We start from the raw sequence: 10544 nt of genomic DNA, 5'->3' as shown, positions 1-10544 counted from the left end.
ATGACCACTGGAAGGGAGTAATTGGCCTCTCCCTGATAGGCTGAGAACAGACAAACATCAGCTGGCAAGCAAGGGGAGGGGTCAAGATGATGCTCAGTTCCCCTGATTAACTAAACAGAGGTTTCTGGAATACAATGGATTGCAGGACCCGAGGCAGCATGGTTTTACTATTGGCAGGTCTTGTTAATCAAATCTGATTCATTTCTTTGACTGTGTGACAAGAGAGATGGATTGAGGTAGAACACTAGATGTAGTGTACTTAGGTTTTAGCTAAGACTTTGACACAGTTCCACATATATGACATAAATAGAGTGCCCTCAGTATGTGCTCTAAGGTAACTGACTAGGATCAAAATTGGTTGAGTGGAAAGTGACAAAGGGTAGTGGCAAATGGAGTTTACTTGGAGGAAAGGGACATTACCAGTGGTGTGCCACCCTCCCTCCCCAACTGTCACTCACCGAAACATAGCCCTTAATTAATAGCCAGTTATCACAAATGAGAAGAAAGAAGAGGTAAATTTTTCACCACATCGCATTTTTATCAGTAAGTAGAAGAATGACTTCTTGAGACTACCACCAGGGGTCATTGACACCATTTTGAACCCCACACAGTCTTGAGGCAGAAATGAATGGGGAATATTCCTGTCTTGAGCCACTAGACTTCCAAGGAAACCCTTGGCTAAGTCCCAGGAGGGTGAGGGAAAGGATCAGTCTCTGTACTTGGGAGTGGAGTTTGTGGTGAGAGGTAGGGTTATTTGCTGTAGGAACAGATTGGACTGAGGGGTATTGGCTTGGTGGGGATTAGAGTGGAGCCAAATCAGACCAAGGAGAGGTCAGAGGCTGTATTGTTGCTGCATTTTTTTCTCATATTGAACTGATAATTATTTTGCATGTTTTAGCACATAGCATGGGTACTCCCATGCTGCATGCCAATGTATGTATAACCTGTGTTAAGCCAAGGCAGTGTGTACCTGGAATGTAGATAACTCCTATACGTAAACAATATATATATATATATATATATTGTTTGGGATTAAGACTGGGACTGGAAACCTCCAGGAAGCTGATGAAAAGGAAGCAGGTGGGAAAATGTGGGATACAAATATAACAAATAAATAAAAATAAATAAATGAGCAGCTCCATTCGTTCTCCACACTGTCCCCTCTCTTAATAAGTCAAATAACTCAAAGATTATTGTTCTGAATCAACAGTATACTCGAACACAGTCATTTCAGGCAAAATACAATGTGGCAGAGACAGTCGGTAGAAAGGCAACAATTAACTCAGCTGAATTATTTACAATGTCTTTGTAGCTTGCTACTCCGAACTCCAAAAGCAGGAAAAATCTAGACTCATTTATCTCCTTACATGGGGTAGCAGGGATTAGGGAGATAAATGAAGAAGTTCTGATCTTAACTGCAATGAGACACTGTGAGACTCAGAAGCTGTTCTTTTAAAGGAGTTTCCTCTGGGATGTTAATGGCTCCTCAGGAACTCTGTAGCTTTAGGAGGTAAAAGTTTCTCCTTTAGTCCTGTGGATGTTCTTGGACCACCAGTGATGGGATAGAATCCAGGTCACCTTGCTGGGGAAAAAATGTATATACAGCCTAGTCTCTCTCTTCTCCTTAGTTCACTAAGGAGGGATGTAGAGGATTCTCTGTTCACTTCAGCATTCCAATAAGACAGATGCTTAAATGGATTTCTGTCACCTATATACTCCTGGGTTACTCTTTTACTTTTCATATACCAGCTAGAGTAGCACACTATAAAGTCTGTAAAAGTTCTGGTATCTATTAGGCCAAGCTTAGGCTTGAAAGGCATAAGGGTCAGAGGCCATGGAGGTTCAGGAAAGCCAAATACATTTGGTCACTTATAAATCAGATAGTTATAGGAAGGGGATTTTCTTTCTCACACCAGTCCCTTCCACTGATTACAGTACATCTCTCCTGGTTTCTTCCTCTTTCTGAAAAAGGCCAGAATATCCTGTAACCAGATATCATTCTGTTTGCCAGCCACTGAGGTCAGACATGAGGTAAAATCCATTGTCTAAAGTAATGGCACTGAGACTTTAGGCAGACTCTAGCGTACCAAGGGTGAGGCAGTGGGGGCAGTTTGCCCTGGGTGCAGGCAGCAAGGGGGTGCAATGAGCAGTCGTGTGGCTTTCGGCTCTGCTGGTCCCCTGCTCCCTCCGACATCAACTTCCTGTTCCGGGGCAGGGGACCAATAGAGCTGACAGACACATGACTGCTCAGTGCACCCTCTTTCTCGGAGGAGGGGGTGCTCTACCCCAGTGACAACTGCAGTAGGTATGCCACTATAGGCTAGTACCCATATTGCCAGATAACCAGCTGTCCTAAACTTAAGTGTCCTCCCTGTGCAAAAACTAAGTAAACAGGTAGAGAATCTGGAGCTGGAGGTGTGTAGTATCGAAAGTGGGAAGAGGAAGAAAGGTTTAGGGGGATGGTGCACTGCTGAAGGTAGGAGGAAAGATGGATTATTTAGAGGGGACACGTGGGCAACTGCCTAGATGCAAAACTTTGAAGGCACCAAATTGGTCCACTTGCTTTAGAACCATGTGCTTTAATTTCTGGGGGATAAACCTCATCTTCCCATCACTCGTTGGTCCTCCTAATGGGCACCAATATTTTAAATCCATCCCTGAGAGGGTACAATATGCAGCAATAGGAGATGTCTTATCACAGTTACTGTGTGAGAATGTTGAGAGAGTGGGTGAAAGGATGAAGGGAAAAATGTGGGATGAGAAGAGAGGCAAAAAAGGCAAGGGAAAGCATGAGAGTGAGAAGGGGAATGGATAGAGATGTGAAGTGGAATGGAATGGGGAAGGATAGAATAGATTAGTGAAGGACAAGAAGGATAAAAGACTAATGGAGATTCTGAAAGATGAGAGACAGGAAGGATAAGAAATGAGACTGTTTTGGCTTCAGGAAATATTATGAAAATTTCTATCCCTGAGTAAAGTAAAAGTCCTTGGGGACACAATTATTTGCATGGCTGTGAAGTCTGTGAGAGAAAGAGTTGCAGAATAAATATATAATGTTCTTGCTGGAGGATCTTGAAGATTATTCACCTCTCCAGGGGAAATGAGCTCTGGTACCTGTATATAGATTCCAACCAAACACAGATTACCCAGGCCTGTGAGACCACTGTCACGAGACAGAGGGAAACATCTCCTCAAACCAAATATCTTTTTGGCAATATGAGACAAATTGTGTCATGATAAATATTGCCAAATATGTGACCATTTACCTTGGGCATCAAGAGTCTGACACCTTTACAGCCATGCCGTGCCCTATTGTTATAGATAATGCAAGCTTAGGGTTGAACAGAAAGAATAACAAAGGAGAATTAATGTTTTATCATAATGAAAATGTTACACATTGAGAAATACTAAATTGTTAACATTTTCAATATTCCAGTCTAGTTATAAATCTGTACTGTGCTGACATTTTTTTCAATTCACAAACACTAATTCACGTTGTTTTATTAACACTTTAAGCCTTTATTGTGAGGAGAATCTTTAGCTCAAAATGCATATTGAAATGAATAAAAAGACAGTCGTTTCAAAACTGATAAGATTTTGGCAGTTTATTTTTTCCCTTGCTGATGTTTAATTTCTACAGCTGCGTAATCAGTTATTCTACAGTAGTATACTATACTTTGCAATGTCTTGCAGCAAGAGAGAAGTTACACAAATATCTGTGTGATTGTCACAGCACAGTGCTGCTCTCTAGTGGGCAAATGACCAAAAGGGCTCATTCTATACAATTTAGACACTAGAAAAGGTTTAAAATGTTCTAGATTCATTTTTGGATGGCATAAAGATTTAGTAAAGGGCAATTTTCAAACAGCCTATGCAGGTAATGTTAATGTGTGTATGTTATGCAAATGTTTACAGAGAATCTACTCGTGTTGCTTATCTTTGAAAATTATCAAATGTAAAGTAGCTATGTTAAAGCATTCATAAGAACATAAGAATAGTCATTCTGGGTCAGACCAATGGTCCATTTAGCCCAGTATCCTGTTTTCAACAGTGGCCAATCCAGGTCACAAGTACCTGGCAGAAACCCAAATAGTAGCAACATTTCATGCTACAATCCCAGGGCAAGCAGTGGCTTCCCCATGTCTGTGTCTATAGCAAACTATGGACTTGTCCTCCAGCAGCTGGTCCAAACCTCTTTTAAATGCAGATACGCTAACCATTGTTACTACATCCTCTGGCAAAGAGTGAAAAAATACTTCCTGACATTTTTCTTGAGTCTTCCCCCTTTCAATCTCATTTCATGTCCTCTAGTTCTACCGCCTTCCCATCTCCAGAAAAGGTTTGTTTGCGGATTAATACCTTTCAAATATTTGAATGTCTGTATCATATCACCCGTTTCTCCTTTCCTCCAGGGTATACATGTTCAGGTCAGCAAGTCTCTCCTCATACGTCTTGTAACGCAAATCTCATACCATTTTTGTAGCTTTTCTTTGCACCGCTTCAATTCGTTTTACATCCTTATCAAGATACAGCCTCCAAAACTGAACACAATACTCCAGGTGGGGCCTCACCAATGACTTGTACAGGGGCATCAACACCTCCTTTCTTCTGCTGGTCACACCTCTCTCTATACAGCCTAGCAATCTTCTGGCTATGGCCACCGCCTTACATAAGTACATAAGTACATAAGTAGTGCCATACTGGGAAAGACCAAAGGTCCATCTAGCCCAGCATCCTGTCACCGACAGTGGCCAATCCAGGTCAAGGGCACCTGGCACGCTCCCCAAACGTAAAAACATTCCAGACAAGTTATACCTAAAAATGCGGAATTTTTCCAAGTCCATTTAATAGCGGTCTATGGACTTGTCCTTTAGGAATCTATCTAACCCCTTTTTAAACTCCGTCAAGCTAACCGCCCGTACCACGTTCTCCGGCAACGAATTCCAGAGTCTAATTACACGTTGGGTGAAGAAAAATTTTCTCCGATTTGTTTTAAATTTACCACACTGTAGCTTCAACTCATGCCCTCTAGTCCTAGTATTTTTGGATAGCGTGAACAGTCGCTTCACATCCACCCGATCCATTCCACTCATTATTTTATACACTTCTATCATATCTCCCCTCAGCCGTCTCTTCTCCAAGCTGAAAAGCCCTAGCCTTCTCAGCCTCTCTTCATAGGAAAGTCGTCCCATCCCCACTATCATTTTCGTCGCCCTTCGCTGTACCTTTTCCAATTCTACTATATCTTTTTTGAGATACGGAGACCAGTACTGAACACAATACTCCAGGTGCGGTCGCACCATGGAGCGATACAACGGCATTATAACATCCGCACACCTGGACTCCATACCCTTCCTAATAACACCCAACATTCTATTCGCTTTCCTAGCCGCAGCAGCACACTGAGCAGAAGGTTTCAGCGTATCATCGACGACGACACCCAGATCCCTTTCTTGATCCGTAACTCCTAACGCCTTGTCACACTGTTTCGTCGCCATAACCATATAATTGTTGACTCCTCCCTGACTCCACCCTAGACCGCTCCTCCACTGCCCAGTTTTGACATGGACAGTTAGAACCCATATTAAGCGGTACTGCCCTGTTAAGTGTTGCTGAATATTGGTGGTCAGCCCGCTCAGCATAGTTTAAAAGGGCAGAAGCCTCCCCTCCCTGATTAAACACTTTTGAATACCTAGTGGCGTTCCTAGGGGGGCTGACACCCGGGGCGGATCGCCGATGCGCCCCGCCCCCTGGGTGCAGTGCCCCCCCCCCCCCCCCGGATGCAGTGCGACCCCCCTGGCAAAAGGTCACCCCCCTGCGAAAGAACCCCCCCAGGTGCACGCCGCTGGGAGGGGGGTGCCGCGTGCGCCTGTCCATTCGATCCATGCTCCCTCTGCCCCGGAACAGTCCGGGGCAGAGGGAGCATGGAACGAACAAAGGACAGGCGCGCGCGGCACCCCCCCAGCGGCGTGCACCCGGGGCGGACCGCACCCACCGCCCCCCCCCCCCTAGGAACGCCACTGTGAATACCAGGCTCTATCTGGCCATTATTTAAAACTACTTAACAGGCAAGGAACAGCTCTTTGCCAGTTAAATAGCCTTAAGCTGGCTAAGCACTAATATTCAGCGTGAAATAGCTGTTTATCTCCAGGTAGTCCGGTCACCGGATATGTCATACGGCATAGCCAGTTAGCACCGATATTCATAAACAGCAGGTCTATCTTTGACCGCTATAACTTAGTCAGTCAGCTGATGAATATCGGCATAACCTGCTATGTTGTAGTGGCCAATAAAACCTAGAAATTCAATGCTGGGTTTGTCACCGACCACAAGACTTAGTCAGATTCCCTCCTGCAGTCTCAATATCGGCCCTTATGTGTCTAAAATGGCTAAGATACATATTTATGCCTGCACATAAAGTTTTATGTGTTTGTTTCGACCCGTTGATATTTTAGAAGTTTATTTTTCTGAAATGGATGTTCATGCTGTATATAACCAGCGCATAAATGTCCATTTCTCTATGTGTTTTAGAACAGGCTCTACATTGGCAGATCCTGTTCTAAGATACTTTCACAGATTGAGACATCCCAACCTGGATGTCTCAATTATGATTTCAATGACCTTTCTAAAATGCCTCTCAAAATATATATGAAGGGTAGAAAAATGTAGACTATACATAAAAGCTTTATATCTTCATATATGGCATCATATGTTATGTCACACATGTCAAAATGGAAAAGATCTCAGATACCCAAAATTTTGACTTTACCATTTCAATTATAATCATGTATCCAATTGAAAATAGATTTTAAATTTTATTTATTAGGACTTATTTATTAGGATTTATTTACCTCCTTTTTGAAGGAATTCACTCAAGGCGGTTAAATCCACAAACAAAAATATATTCACTTAGAGCCACATTTATTCATAAGAGAACTTAAAAGTATGATGAAACATTTACATTAAATAGTCTAGGTGGATTAAGTACATAAGTATTGCCACACTGGGTCAGACCAAAGGTCCATCAAGCCCAGCATCCTGTTTCCAACAGTGTCCAATCCAGGTCACAAATACCTGGCAAGATCCTGAAAAAGTTCAATACATTTTATGCTGCTTATCCCAGAAATAAGCAGTGTATTTCCCCCAAGTCAATTTAATAATGGTCTATGGACTTTTCCTTTAGGAAGCCATCAAGCCTTTTTTAAACCTCGCTAAGCTAACTGCCTTTACCACATTCTCTGTCAACGAATTCCAGAGTTTAGTTACACGTTAAGTGAAAAAAACTTTTCTCCGATTCGTATTAAATTTACTACTTTGTAGCTTCATCACATGTCCCCTAGTCCTAGTATTTATGGAAAAAGTAAACAAACGATTCACGTCTACCGGTTCCATTCCACTCATTATTTTATAGACCTCTATCATATCTCCCCTCAGCCATCTTTTCTCCAAGCTGAAGAGCCCTAGACACTTCAGCCTTTCCTCATATGGAGGTCGTCCCATCCCCTTTATCATTTTCGTCGCCCTTCTCTGTACCTTTTCTAATTCCACTATATCTTTTTTTGAGATGCGGTGACCAGAATTGAACACAATAGTCGAGGTGCGGTCACACCATGGAGAGATACAAAGGCATTATAACGTCCTCACTTTTGTTTTCCATTCATTTCCTAATAATACTTAACATTCTATTTGCTTTCTTAGCCACCGCAGCACACTGAGCAGAGGGTTTCAACTTATCAAGAACAACGACTCCGAGATCTTTTCTTGGTCGGTGACTCCTAACGTGGAACCTTGCATTATGTAGCTATAGTTCGGGTTCCTCTTTCCCAAATGCATCACTTTGCACTTGCTCACATTAAACGTCATCTGCCATTTGGACGCCCAGTCTCCCAGTCACATAAGGTCCTCTTGTAATTTTTCACAATCCTCTTGCAATTTAATAACTTTGAATAACTTTGTGTTGTCAGGAAATTTAATTACCTCACTAGTTACTCCCATCTCTAGATCACTTATAAATATGTTAAAGAGCAGCGGTCCCAGAACAGACCCCTGGGGAACCCCACTATCTACCCATCTCCATTCAGAATACTGACCATTTAACCCTAGTCTCTGTTTTCTATCCTTTAACCAGTTTTTAATCCACAATAGAACACTACCTCCTAACCCTTGACTCTCCAATTTCTTCTGGAGTCTTTCATGTGGTTATTTGCCAAACGCCTTTTGAAAATCCAGATACACAATATCAACCGGCTTGCCTTTATCCACATGTTAGTTCACCCCTTTAAAGAAATGTAATAAATTGGTGAGGCAAGATTTCCCTTCACTAAATTCATGTTGGCTTTGTCTCATTAATCCATACTTTTGAATATGCTCTGTAATTCTGTTCTTTATAATAGTCTCTACCATTTTGCCCGGCACTGACGTCAGGCTCACCGGTCTATAATTTCCTAGATCCCCTCTGGAACCTTTCTTAAATATCGGCATTACATGGGCTATCTTCCAATCTTCTGGTACCATACTCGATTTTAAAGATAAATTACATATTACTAACAATAGTTCCGCAAGTTCATTTTTCAATTCTATCTGATATGAATACCATCCGGTCCAGGAGATTTGCTACTCTTCAATTTGTCAAATTGCCCCATTATATCCTCTAGGTTTATAGAAATTTCATTCAGTTTCTCCGACTCGTCAGCTTTGAATACCATTTCTAGCATTGGCATCTCTCCCAAATCTTCCTCGGTGAAGACCAAAGCAAAGAATTCATTTAATCTCTCCACTATGACTTTGTCTTCCCTGAGTTCCCCTTTTACCCCTCGGTCATCTAGCGGTCCAACTGATTCTTTTGCTGGCTTTTAATGTACCTAAAAAAAAATTTACTATGTGTTTTTGCCTTCAACACAATCTTTTTTCAAAGTCCCTCTTTGCCTTCCTTATCAGTGCTTTGCATTTCACTGGACATCAGTGGCGTACCAAGGGGGGGGGGGGCAGTGGGGGTGGTCCGCCCCGGGTGCACGCCACTGGGGGGTGCCGCGGGTGCGCGCCTGTCGGCTGTGAGTTGGAATCGCTACGCTAAATTCTCTTGTTCGCTGCAGCTCCCTCCCTCTGCCCTGGAACAGGTTACTTCCTAGCAGCGTGCACCAGGGGATGTGTGTCATTTTGCCGGGGGGGGGGCGCGCTGCACCCGGGGGGGGCGAATCGACGATCCGCCCCGGGTGTTGTCGACGCTAGGAACGCCACTGCTGGACATTCCTTATGCAGTTTCTTATTATTTCCAGTCAGTTCCTTCTTCCGTTTTCTGAAGGATTTTCTTTGAACTCTAATAGCTTCCTTCACCTCACTTTTTAACCATGCCGGCTGTCGTTTGTCCTTTCTCCCTCCTTTCTTAATACATGGAATATATTTGGCATGGGCTTCCAGGATGGTATTTTTGAACAGCATCCATGCCTAATGTAAATTTTTGACCCTCGCAACCACTCCCCTAAGTTTTTTTCTCACCATTCTTCTCATTTTATCATAGTCTCCTTTTTGAAAGTTAAACACTAAAGTATTGGATTTCCTGTTTATACTTACTCCAAAGCTAATATCAAATCTGATCATATTATGCCTTTATCAAGCGGCCCCATCGCCATTACCTCCCTCACCAGATCATGTGCTACACTAAGGACTAGGTCTAGAATTCTCTTGTTGGCTCCTGTACCAGCTGCTCCATAAAGCAATCCTTGATTTCGTCAAGGAATTTTACGTCCCTAGCATGCCCCGATGTTACATTTACCCAGTCAATATCGGGGTAATTGAAATCACCCGTTATTATCATGTTGCCTAGTTTGTTAGCCTACCTAATTTCCGATAACATTTCTACATCCGTCTGATCATCCTGGCCAGGCAGACGGTAGTACACTTCTATCACTATCCTTTTCTCCTTTACACATGGAATTTCAATCCATAGGGATTCCAAGATGTGTTTTGTTTCCTGCAGAATGTTCAATCTGTTTGATTCAATACCCTCCTTATCATATAATGCTACCCTTTCACCAATTCAATCCACCCTATCACTATAATACTCTCCCATCTTATATCTTAGGCTTCTGGCATTTGCATATAGACATTACAAACTATGTTAGTTGTTCTTATTTACATCATGCTCAGTACTTGACAGTAATAATTTGCAATCTTTTGTCTGATTTTTATTTTTATTTAAGGGCACCTGAACTACTATGGTCTCTTTTGCAACTTCACTATTGGGATACCCTATCATCCCTGTTTTGGTGATATCTTTAAAAGATACCTTATTCCGAACCATGCGCTTTTGAGCGACTGTCGGCCTTCCCCCAGTCTCTAGTTTAAAAGCTGCTCTATCTCCTTTTTAAATGCCAGCAGCCTGGTCCCACCCCGGTTAAGGTGGAGCCCATCCTTTCAGAATAGGCTCCCCCTTCCCCAGAATGTTGCCCAGTTCCTAACAAATCTAAAACCCTCCTCCCTGCACCATAGTCTCATCCACACATTGAGACTCCGGAGCTCTGCCTGTCTCTTGGGCCCTGCGCGTG

The sequence above is a fragment of the Microcaecilia unicolor genome, chromosome 7 (genome assembly GCF_901765095.1).
Source record: "Microcaecilia unicolor chromosome 7, aMicUni1.1, whole genome shotgun sequence".
Lineage (NCBI taxonomy): Eukaryota > Metazoa > Chordata > Amphibia > Gymnophiona > Siphonopidae > Microcaecilia > Microcaecilia unicolor.
The sequence above is the reverse complement of the archived record's forward strand: the minus strand, read 5'-3'. Positions refer to the sequence as shown.